This window comes from Melozone crissalis, unplaced genomic scaffold (assembly GCF_028551555.1).
Source record: "Melozone crissalis strain CALT ecotype California unplaced genomic scaffold, PUWL_Pcris_2 ptg000224l_1, whole genome shotgun sequence".
In the NCBI taxonomy this organism is placed as follows: domain Eukaryota; kingdom Metazoa; phylum Chordata; class Aves; order Passeriformes; family Passerellidae; genus Melozone; species Melozone crissalis.
In genome coordinates this window covers 313,938-326,494 of record NW_026535987.1, presented here as the reverse complement: position 1 = coordinate 326,494, position 12,557 = coordinate 313,938, and positions in this window count along the sequence as shown.

The following is a 12,557-nucleotide window of genomic DNA, read 5'->3' as shown; positions in this document are numbered from 1 at the left end:
AGCTAAGCACCGCTCCCGGGCCTCTTTCGGCAGAAGGCGCACACCGCAGAGCACTGTGAGCGGCAGAATCGTCTTTGCGCGAAGAAGCAGCTTCTTCGTCTCCGGGAGCCGGAGAGAGCGACAACTTGCCAAAGGTGATGAAACAAGCTGTACAACACTGCGATTGTGTGCGCAGCTTCCAACCGAGAGAAAACAGTACCTGACCACTCTCCTCCCTTTTCTATTCACATGAACATTCAATTGCAAGCTGTTTTGGACAACTTTCTTTCTCTTCTTGCAAAACACTCGGCAGACCTGCGTGCAGCCTCTAGAACACGATGGGAGATATTTTCTGTGCTGGCACAGTTTCTCCTTGCCAGACAGAGTGGAAAAGCTTTTTGCTAAGATGTAGACGAGAAGAGAGGCTAAAGAAGCAGGTATGGTGCTCTGCAGAGCTAAGCACAGCTCCCGGGCCTCTTTCAGCAGAAGACACACACCGCAGAGCACTGTGAGCGGCAGAATCGTCTTTGCGCGAAAAAGCAGCTTCTTCGTCTCCGGGAGCCGGAGAGAGCGACAACTTGGCAAAGGTGATGAAACAAGTTGTACAACACTGCGATTGTGTGCGCAGCTTGCCAACTGAGAGAAAACAGTACCTGACCACTCTCCTGCCTTTTCTATTCACATGAACATTCGATTGCAAGCTGTTTTGGACAACTTTCTTTCTCTTCTTGCAAAACACTCGGCAGACCTCCGTGCAGCCTCTAGAACACGATGGGAGATGTTTTCTGTGCTGGCACAGTTTCTCCTTGCCAGACAGAGTGGAAAAGCTTTTTGCTAAGATGTAGACGAGAAGAGAGCCTAAAGACAAAGGTACGGTGCTCTGCAGAGCTAAGCACCGCACCCGGACCTCTTTCGGCAGAAGGCGCACACCGCAGAGCACTGTGAGCAGCAGAATCGTCTTTGGGCGAAAAAGCAGCTTCTTCGTCTCCGGGAGCCGGAGAGAGCGGCAACTTCGCAAAGGTGATGAAACAAGCTGTACAACACTGCGATTGTGTGCGCCGCTTGCCAACTGAGAGAAAACAGTACCTGACCACTCTCCTGCCTTTTCTATTCACATGAACATTCGATTGCAAGCTGTTTTGGACAACTTTCTTTCTCTTCTTGCAAAACACTCGGCAGACCTCCGTGCAGCCTCTAGAACACGATGGGAGATGTTTTTTGTGCTGGCACAGTTTCTCCTTGCCAGACAGAGTTGAAAAGCTTTTTGCTAAGATGTAGACGAGAAGAGAGGCTAAAGACGAAGGTACGGTGCTCTGCAGAGCTAAGCACCGCTCCCGGACCTCTTTCGGCAGAAGGCGCACACCGCAGAGCACTGTGAGCGGCAGAATCGTCTTTCCGCGAAGAAGCAGCTTCTTCGTCTCCGGGAGCCGGAGAGAGCGGCAGCTTTGCAAAGGTGATGAAACAAGCTGTACAACACTGCAATTGTGTGCGCAGCTTGCCAACTGAGAGAAAACAGTACCTGACCACTCTCCTGCCTTTTCTATTCACATGAACATTCGATTGCAAGCTGTTTTGGACAACTTTCTTTCTCTTCTTGCAAAATACTCGGCAGACCTCCGTGCAGCCTCTAGAAGACGATGGGAGATGTTTTCTGTGCTGGCACAGTTTCGCCTTGCCAGACAGAGTGGAAAAGCTTTTTGCTAAGATGTAGACGAGAAGAGAGGCTAAAGACGAAGGTACGGTGCTCTGCAGAGCTAAGCACCGCTCCCGGACCTCTTTCGGCAGAAGGCGCACACCGCAGAGCACTGTGAGCGGCAGAATCGTCTTTGCGCGAAGAAGCAGCTTCTTCGTCTCCGGGAGCCGGAGAGAGCGGCAGCTTCGCAAAGGTGATGAAACAAGCTGTACAACACTGCGATTGTGTGCGCAGCTTGCCAAGTGAGAGAAAACAGTACCTGACCACTCTCCTGCCTTTTCTATTCACATGAACATTCGATTGCAAGCTGTTTTGGACAACTTTCTCTCTCTTCTTGCAAAACACTCGGCAGACCTCCGTGCAGCCTCTAGAACACGATGGGAGATGTTTTCTGTGCTGGCACAGTTTCTCCTTGCCAGACAGAGTGGAAAAGCTTTTTGCTAAGATGTAGACGAGAAGAGAGGCTAAAGACGAAGGTACGGTGCTCTGCAGAGCTAAGCACCGCTCCCGGGCCTCTTTCGGCAGAAGGCGCACACCGCAGAGCACTGTGTGCGGCAGAATCGTCTTTGCGCGAAGAAGCAGCTTCTTCATCTCCGGGAGCCGGAGAGAGCGGCAACTTCGCAAAGGTGATGAAACAAGCTGTACAACACTGCGATTGTGTGCGCAGCTTGCCAACTGAGAGAAAACAGTACCTGACCACTCTCCTGCCTTTTCTATTCACATGAACATTCGATTGCAAGCTGTTTTGGACAACTTTCTTTCTCTTCTTGCAAAATACTCGGCAGACCTCCGTGGAGCCTCTAGAAGTCGATGGGAGATGTTTTCTGTGCTGGCACAGTTTCTCCTTGCCAGACAGAGTGGAAAAGCTTTTTGCTAAGATGTAGACGAGAAGAGAGGCTAAAGACGAAGGTACGGTGCTCTGCAGAGCTAAGCACCGCTCTCGGGCCTCTTTCGGCAGAAGGCGCACACCGCAGAGCACTGTGAGCGGCAGAATCGTCTTTGCGCGAAGAAGCAGCTTCTTCGTCTCCGGGAGCCGGAGAGAGCGACAACTTGGCAAAGGTGATGAAACAAGTTGTACAACACTGCGATTGTGTGCGCAGCTTGCCAACTGAGAGAAAACAGTACCTGACCACTCTCCTGCCTTTTCTATTCACATGAACATTCGATTGCAAGCTGTTTTGGACAACTTTCTTTCTCTTCTTGCAAAACACTCGGCAGACCTCCGTGCAGCCTCTAGAACACGATGGGAGATGTTTTCTGTGCTGGCACAGTTTCTCCTTGCCAGACAGAGTGGAAAAGCTTTTTGCTAAGATGTAGACGAGAAGAGAGGCTAAAGACGAAGGTACGGTGCTCTGCAGAGATAAGCACCGCTCCCGGACCTCTTTCGGCAGAAGGCGTACACCGCAGAGCACTGTGAGCGGCAGAATCGTCTTTGCGCGAAGAAGCAGCTTCTTCGTCTCCGGGAGCCGGAGAGAGCGGCAACTTCGCAAAGGTGATGAAACAAGCTGTACAACACTGCAATTGTGTGCGCAGCTTGCCATGTGAGAGAAAACAGTACCTGACCACTCTCCTGCCTTTTCTATTCACATGAACATTCGATTGCAAGCTGTTTTGGACAACTTTCTCTCTCTTCTTGCAAAATACTCGGCAGACCTCCGTGCAGCCTCTAGAAGACGATGGGAGATGTTTTCTGTGCTGGCACAGTTTCGCCTTGCCAGACAGAGTGGAAAAGCTTTTTGCTAAGATGTAGACGAGAAGAGAGGCTAAAGACGAAGGTACGGTGCTCTGCAGAGCTAAGCACCGCTCCCGGACCTCTTTCGGCAGAAGGCGCACACCGCAGAGCACTGTGAGCGGCAGAATCGTCTTTGCGCGAAGAAGCAGCTTCTTCGTCTCCGGGAGCCGGAGAGAGCGGCAACTTCGCAAAGGTGATGAAACAAGCTGTACAACACTGCGATTGTGTGCGCAGCTTGCCAAGTGAGAGAAAACAGTACCTGACCACTCTCCTGCCTTTTCTATTCACATGAACATTCGATTGCAAGCTGTTTTGGACAACTTTCTCTCTCTTCTTGCAAAACACTCGGCAGACCTCCGTGCAGCCTCTAGAACACGATGGGAGATGTTTTCTGTGCTGGCACAGTTTCTCCTTGCCAGACAGAGTGGAAAAGCTTTTTGCTAAGATGTAGACGAGAAGAGAGGCTAAAGACGAAGGTACGGTGCTCTGCAGAGCTAAGCACCGCTCCCGGGCCTCTTTCGGCAGAAGGCGCACACCGCAGAGCACTGTGAGCGGCAAAATCGTCTTTTTGCGAAAAAGCAGCTTCTTCGTCTCCGGGAGCCGGAGAGAGCGGCAACTTCGCAAAGGTGATGAAACAAGCTGTACAACACTGCGATTGTGTGCGCCGCTTGCCAACTGAGAGAAAACAGTACCTGACCACTCTCCTGCCTTTTCTATTCACATGAACATTCGATTGCAAGCTGTTTTGGACAACTTTCTTTCTCTTCTTGCAAAACACTCGGCAGACCTCCGTGCAGCCTCTAGAACACGATGGGAGATGTTTTTTTTGCTGGCACAGTTTCTCCTTGCCAGACAGAGTTGAAAAGCTTTTTGCTAAGATGTAGACGAGAAGAGAGGCTAAAGACGAAGGTACGGTGCTCTGCAGAGCTAAGCACCGCTCCCGGACCTCTTTCGGCAGAAGGCGCACACCGCAGAGCACTGTGAGCGGCAGAATCGTCTTTCCGCGATGAAGCAGCTTCTTCGTCTCCGGGAGCCGGAGAGAGCGGCAGCTTTGCAAAGGTGATGAAACAAGCTGTACAACACTGCAATTGTGTGCGCAGCTTGCCAAGTGAGAGAAAACAGTACCTGACCACTCTCCTGCCTTTTCTATTCACATGAACATTCGATTGCAAGCTGTTTTGGACAACTTTCTTTCTCTTCTTGCAAAATACTCGGCAGACCTGCGTGCAGCCTCTAGAAGACGATGGGAGATGTTTTCTGTGCTGGCACAGTTTCGCCTTGCCAGACAGAGTGGAAAAGCTTTTTGCTAAGATGTAGACGAGAAGAGAGGCTAAAGACGAAGGTACGGTGCTCTGCAGAGCTAAGCACCGCTCCCGGACCTCTTTCGGCAGAAGGCGCACACCGCAGAGCACTGTGAGCGGCAGAATCGTCTTTGCGCGAAGAAGCAGCTTCTTCGTCTCCGGGAGCCGGAGAGAGCGGCAGCTTCGCAAAGGTGATGAAACAAGCTGTACAACACTGCGATTGTGTGCGCAGCTTGCCAAGTGAGAGAAAACAGTACCTGACCACTCTCCTGCCTTTTCTATTCACATGAACATTCGATTGCAAGCTGTTTTGGACAACTTTCTCTCTCTTCTTGCAAAACACTCGGCAGACCTCCGTGCAGCCTCTAGAACACGATGGGAGATGTTTTCTGTGCTGGCACAGTTTCTCCTTGCCAGACAGAGTGGAAAAGCTTTTTGCTAAGATGTAGACGAGAAGAGAGGCTAAAGACGAAGGTACGGTGCTCTGCAGAGCTAAGCACCGCTCCCGGGCCTCTTTCGGCAGAAGGCGCACACCGCAGAGCACTGTGTGCGGCAGAATCGTCTTTGCGCGAAGAAGCAGCTTCTTCATCTCCGGGAGCCGGAGAGAGCGGCAACTTCGCAAAGGTGATGAAACAAGCTGTACAACACTGCGATTGTGTGCGCAGCTTGCCAACTGAGAGAAAACAGTACCTGACCACTCTCCTGCCTTTTCTATTCACATGAACATTCGATTGCAAGCTGTTTTGGACAACTTTCTTTCTCTTCTTGCAAAATACTCGGCAGACCTCCGTGGAGCCTCTAGAAGTCGATGGGAGATGTTTTCTGTGCTGGCACAGTTTCTCCTTGCCAGACAGAGTGGAAAAGCTTTTTGCTAAGATGTAGACGAGAAGAGAGGCTAAAGACGAAGGTACGGTGCTCTGCAGAGCTAAGCACCGCTCCCGGGCCTCTTTCGGCAGAAGGCGCACACCGCAGAGCACTGTGAGCGGCAGAATCGTCTTTGCGCGAAGAAGCAGCTTCTTCGTCTCCGGGAGCCGGAGAGAGCGACAACTTGGCAAAGGTGATGAAACAAGTTGTACAACACTGCGATTGTGTGCGCAGCTTGCCAACAGAGAGAAAACAGTACCTGACCACTCTCCTGCCTTTTCTATTCACATGAACATTCGATTGCAAGCTGTTTTGGACAACTTTCTTTCTCTTCTTGCAAAACACTCGGCAGACCTCCGTGCAGCCTCTAGAACACGATGGGAGATGTTTTCTGTGCTGGCACAGTTTCTCCTTGCCAGACAGAGTTGAAAAGCCTTTTGCTAAGATGTAGACGAGAAGAGAGGCTAAAGACGAAGGTACGGTGCTCTGCAGAGCTAAGCACCGCTCCCGGACCTCTTTCGGCAGAAGGCGCACACCGCAGAGCACTGTGAGCGGCAGAATCGTCTTTCCGCGAAGAAGCAGCTTCTTCGTCTCCGGGAGCCGGAGAGAGCGGCAGCTTTGCAAAGGTGATGAAACAAGCTGTACAACACTGCAATTGTGTGCGCAGCTTGCCAAGTGAGAGAAAACAGTACCTGACCACTCTCCTGCCTTTTCTATTCACATGAACATTCGATTGCAAGCTGTTTTGGACAACTTTCTCTCTCTTCTTGCAAAATACTCGGCAGACCTCCGTGCAGCCTCTAGAAGACGATGGGAGATGTTTTCTGTGCTGGCACAGTTTCGCCTTGCCAGACAGAGTGGAAAAGCTTTTTGCTAAGATGTAGACGAGAAGAGAGGCTAAAGACGAAGGTACGGTGCTCTGCAGAGCTAAGCACCGCTCCCGGACCTCTTTCGGCAGAAGGCGCACACCGCAGAGCACTGTGAGCGGCAGAATCGTCTTTGCGCGAAGAAGCAGCTTCTTCGTCTCCGGGAGCCGGAGAGAGCGGCAACTTCGCAAAGGTGATGAAACAAGCTGTACAACACTGCGATTGTGTGCGCAGCTTGCCAACTGAGAGAAAACAGTACCTGACCACTCTCCTGCCTTTTCTATTCACATGAACATTCGATTGCAAGCTGTTTTGGACAACTTTCTCTCTCTTCTTGCAAAACACTCGGCAGACCTCCGTGCAGCCTCTAGAACACGATGGGAGATGTTTTCTGTGCTGGCACAGTTTCTCCTTGCCAGACAGAGTGGAAAAGCTTTTTGCTAAGATGTAGACGAGAAGAGAGGCTAAAGACGAAGGTACGGTGCTCTGCAGAGCTAAGCACCGCTCCCGGGCCTCTTTCGGCAGAAGGCGCACACCGCAGAGCACTGTGAGCGGCAAAATCGTCTTTTTGCGAAAAAGCAGCTTCTTCGTCTCCGGGAGCCGGAGAGAGCGGCAACTTCGCAAAGGTGATGAAACAAGCTGTACAACACTGCGATAGTGTGCGCAGCTTGCCAAGTGAGAGAAAACAGTACCTGACCACTCTCCTGCCTTTTCTATTCACATGAACATTCGATTGCAAGCTGTTTTGGACAACTTTCTCTCTCTTCTTGCAAAATACTCGGCAGACCTCCGTGCAGCCTCTAGAACACGATGGGAGATGTTTTCTGTGCTGGCACAGTTTCTCCTTGCCAGACAGAGTGGAAAAGCTTTTTGCTAAGATGTAGACGAGAAGAGAGGCTAAAGACGAAGGTACGGTGCTCTGCAGAGCTAAGCACCGCACCCGGACCTCTTTCGGCAGAAGGCGCACACCGCAGAGCACTGTGAGCGGCAGAATCGTCTTTTTGCGAAAAAGCAGCTTCTTCGTCTCCGGGAGCCGGAGAGAGCGGCAACTTCGCAAAGGTGATGAAACAAGCTGTACAACACTGCGATTGTGTGCGCCGCTTGCCAACTGAGAGAAAACAGTACCTGACCACTCTCCTGCCTTTTCTATTCACATGAACATTCGATTGCAAGCTGTTTTGGACAACTTTCTTTCTCTTCTTGCAAAACACTCGGCAGACCTCCGTGCAGCCTCTAGAACACGATAGGAGATGTTTTTTGTGCTGGCACAGTTTCTCCTTGCCAGACAGAGTTGAAAAGCTTTTTGCTAAGATGTAGACGAGAAGAGAGGCTAAAGACGAAGGTACGGTGCTCTGCAGAGCTAAGCACCGCTCCCGGTCCTCTTTCGGCAGAAGGCGCACACCGCAGAGCACTGTGAGCGGCAGAATCGTCTTTGCGCGAAGAAGCAGCTTCTTCGTCTCCGGGAGCCGGAGAGAGCGGCAGCTTCGCAAAGGTGATGAAACAAGCTGTACAACACTGCGATTGTGTGCGCAGCTTGCCAACTGAGAGAAAACAGTACCTGACCACTCTCCTGCCTTTCTATTCACATGAACATTCGATTGCAAACTGTTTTGGACAACTTTCTTTCTCTTCTTGCAAAACACTCGGCAGACCTCCGTGCAGCCTCTAGAACACGATGGGAGATGTTTTCTGTGCTGGCACAGGTTCTCCTTGCCAGACAGAGTGGAAAAGCTTTTTGCTAAGATGTAGACGAGAAGAGAGGCTAAAGACGAAGGTACGGTGCTCTGCAGAGCTAAGCACCGCTCCCGGGACTCTTTCGGCAGAAGGCGCACACCGCAGAGCACTGTGAGCGGCAGAATCGTCTTTGCGCGAAGAAGCAGCTTCTTCGTCTCCGGGAGCCGGAGAGAGCGACAACTTGGCAAAGGTGATGAAACAAGCTGTACAACACTGCGATTGTGTGCGCAGCTTGCCAACTGAGAGAAAACAGTACCTGACCACTCTCCGGCCTTTTCTATTCACATGAACATTCAATTGCAAGCTGTTTTGGACAACTTTCTTTCTCTTCTTGCAAAACACTCGGCAGACCTGCGTGCAGCCTCTAGAACACGATGGGAGATATTTTCTGTGCTGGCACAGTTTCTCCTTGCCAGACAGAGTGGAAAAGCTTTTTGCTAAGATGTAGACGAGAAGAGAGGCTAAAGACGAAGGTACGGTGCTCTGCAGAGCTAAGCACCGCTCCCGGGCCTCTTTCGGCAGAAGGCGCACACCGCAGAGCACTGTGAGCGGCAGAATCGTCTTTTTGCGAAAAAGCAGCTTCTTCGTCTCCGGGAGCCGGAGAGAGCGGCAACTTCGCAAAGGTGATGAAACAAGCTGTACAACACTGCGATAGTGTGCGCAGCTTGCCAACTGAGAGAAAACAGTACCTGACCACTCTCCTGCCTTTTCTATTCACATGAACATTCGATTGCAAGCTGTTTTGGACAACTTTCTCTCTCTTCTTGCAAAACACTCGGCAGACCTCCGTGCAGCCTCTAGAACACGATGGGAGATGTTTTCTGTGCTGGCACAGTTTCTCCTTGCCAGACAGAGTGGAAAAGCTTTTTGCTAAGATGTAGACGAGAAGAGAGGCTAAAGACGAAGGTACGGTGCTCTGCAGAGCTAAGCACCGCACCCGGACCTCTTTCGGCAGAAGGCGCACACCGCAGAGCACTGTGAGCGGCAGAATCGTCTTTTTGCGAAAAAGCAGCTTCTTCGTCTCCGGGAGCCGGAGAGAGCGGCAACTTCGCAAAGGTGATGAAACAAGCTGTACAACACTGCGATTGTGTGCGCCGCTTGCCAACTGAGAGAAAACAGTACCTGACCACTCTCCTGCCTTTTCTATTCACATGAACATTCGATTGCAAGCTGTTTTGGACAACTTTCTTTCTCTTCTTGCAAAACACTCGGCAGACCTCCGTGCAGCCTCTAGAACACGATGGGAGATGTTTTTTGTGCTGGCACAGTTTCTCCTTGCCAGACAGAGTGGAAAAGCTTTTTGCTAAGATGTAGACGAGAAGAGAGGCTAAAGACGAAGGTACGGTGCTCTGCAGAGCTAAGCACCGCTCCCGGGCCTCTTTCGGCAGAAGGCGCACACCGCAGAGCACTGTGTGCGGCAGAATCGTCTTTGCGCGAAGAAGCAGCTTCTTCATCTCCGGGAGCCGGAGAGAGCGGCAACTTCGCAAAGGTGATGAAACAAGCTGTACAACACTGCGATTGTGTGCGCAGCTTGCCAACTGAGAGAAAACAGTACCTGACCACTCTCCTGCCTTTTCTATTCACATGAACATTCGATTGCAAGCTGTTTTGGACAACTTTCTTTCTCTTCTTGCAAAATACTCGGCAGACCTCCGTGGAGCCTCTAGAAGTCGATGGGAGATGTTTTCTGTGCTGGCACAGTTTCTCCTTGCCAGACAGAGTGGAAAAGCTTTTTGCTAAGATGTAGACGAGAAGAGAGGCTAAAGACGAAGGTACGGTGCTCTGCAGAGCTAAGCACCGCTCCCGGACCTCTTTCGGCAGAAGGCGCACACCGCAGAGCACTGTGAGCGGCAGAATCGTCTTTGCGCGAAGAAGCAGCTTCTTCGTCTCCGGGAGCCGGAGAGAGCGGCAGCTTCGCAAAGGTGATGAAACAAGCTGTACAACACTGCGATTGTGTGCGCAGCTTGCCAACTGAGAGAAAACAGTACCTGACCACTCTCCTGCCTTTCTATTCACATGAACATTCGATTGCAAACTGTTTTGGACAACTTTCTTTCTCTTCTTGCAAAACACTCGGCAGACCTCCGTGCAGCCTCTAGAACACGATGGGAGATGTTTTCTGTGCTGGCACAGGTTCTCCTTGCCAGACAGAGTGGAAAAGCTTTTTGCTAAGATGTAGACGAGAAGAGAGGCTAAAGACGAAGGTACGGTGCTCTGCAGAGCTAAGCACCGCTCCCGGGACTCTTTCGGCAGAAGGCGCACACCGCAGAGCACTGTGAGCGGCAGAATCGTCTTTGCGCGAAGAAGCAGCTTCTTCGTCTCCGGGAGCCGGAGAGAGCGGCAGCTTGGCAAAGGTGATGAAACAAGCTGTACAACACTGCGATTGTGTGCGCAGCTTGCCAACTGAGAGAAAACAGTACCTGACCACTCTCCTGCCTTTTCTATTCACATGAACATTCGATTGCAAGCTGTTTTGGACAACTTTCTTTCTCTTCTTGCAAAACACTCGGCAGACCTGCGTGCAGCCTCTAGAACACGATGGGAGATATTTTCTGTGCTGGCACAGTTTCTCCTTGCCAGACAGAGTGGAAAAGCTTTTTGCTAAGATGTAGACGAGAAGAGAGGCTAAAGACGAAGGTACGGTGCTCTGCAGAGCTAAGCACCGCTCCCGGGCCTCTTTCGGCAGAAGGCGCACACCGCAGAGCACTGTGAGCGGCAGAATCGTCTTTGCGCGAAGAAGCAGCTTCTTCGTCTCCGGGAGCCGGAGAGAGCGGCAACTTCGCAAAGGTGATGAAACAAGCTGTACAACACTGCGATTGTGTGCGCAGCTTGCCAAGTGGGAGAAAACAGTACCTGACCACTCTCCTGCCTTTTCTATTCACATGAACATTCGATTGCAAGCTGTTTTGGACAACTTTCTCTCTCTTCTTGCAAAACACTCGGCAGACCTCCGTGCAGCCTCTAGAACACGATGGGAGATGTTTTCTGTGCTGGCACAGTTTCTCCTTGCCAGACAGAGTGGAAAAGCTTTTTGCTAAGATGTAGACGAGAAGAGAGGCTAAAGACGAAGGTACGGTGCTCTGCAGAGCTAAGCACCGCTCCCGGGCCTCTTTCGGCAGAAGGCGCACACCGCAGAGCACTGTGAGCGGCAAAATCGTCTTTTTGCGAAAAAGCAGCTTCTTCGTCTCCGGGAGCCGGAGAGAGCGGCAACTTCGCAAAGGTGATGAAACAAGCTGTACAACACTGCGATAGTGTGCGCAGCTTGCCAAGTGAGAGAAAACAGTACCTGACCACTCTCCTGCCTTTTCTATTCACATGAACATTCGATTGCAAGCTGTTTTGGACAACTTTCTCTCTCTTCTTGCAAAATACTCGGCAGACCTCCGTGCAGCCTCTAGAACACGATGGGAGATGTTTTCTGTGCTGGCACAGTTTCTCCTTGCCAGACAGAGTGGAAAAGCTTTTTGCTAAGATGTAGACGAGAAGAGAGGCTAAAGACGAAGGTACGGTGCTCTGCAGAGCTAAGCACCGCACCCGGACCTCTTTCGGCAGAAGGCGCACACCGCAGAGCACTGTGAGCGGCAGAATCGTCTTTTTGCGAAAAAGCAGCTTCTTCGTCTCCGGGAGCCGGAGAGAGCGGCAACTTCGCAAAGGTGATGAAACAAGCTGTACAACACTGCGATTGTGTGCGCCGCTTACCAACTGAGAGAAAACAGTACCTGACCACTCTCCTGCCTTTTCTATTCACATGAACATTCGATTGCAAGCTGTTTTGGACAACTTTCTTTCTCTTCTTGCAAAACACTCGGCAGACCTCCGTGCAGCCTCTAGAACACGATGGGAGATGTTTTTTGTGCTGGCACAGTTTCTCCTTGCCAGACAGAGTTGAAAAGCTTTTTGCTAAGATGTAGACGAGAAGAGAGGCTAAAGACGAAGGTACGGTGCTCTGCAGAGCTAAGCACCGCTCCCGGACCTCTTTCGGCAGAAGGCGCACACCGCAGAGCACTGTGAGCGGCAGAATCGTCTTTGCGCGAAGAAGCAGCTTCTTCGTCTCCGGGAGCCGGAGAGAGCGGCAGCTTCGCAAAGGTGATGAAACAAGCTGTACAACACTGCGATTGTGTGCGCAGCTTGCCAACTGAGAGAAAACAGTACCTGACCACTCTCCTGCCTTTCTATTCACATGAACATTCGATTGCAAACTGTTTTGGACAACTTTCTTTCTCTTCTTGCAAAACACTCGGCAGACCTCCGTGCAGCCTCTAGAACACGATGGGAGATGTTTTCTGTGCTGGCACAGGTTCTCCTTGCCAGACAGAGTGGAAAAGCTTTTTGCTAAGATGTAGACGAGAAGAGAGGCTAAAGACGAAGGTACGGTGCTCTGCAGAGCT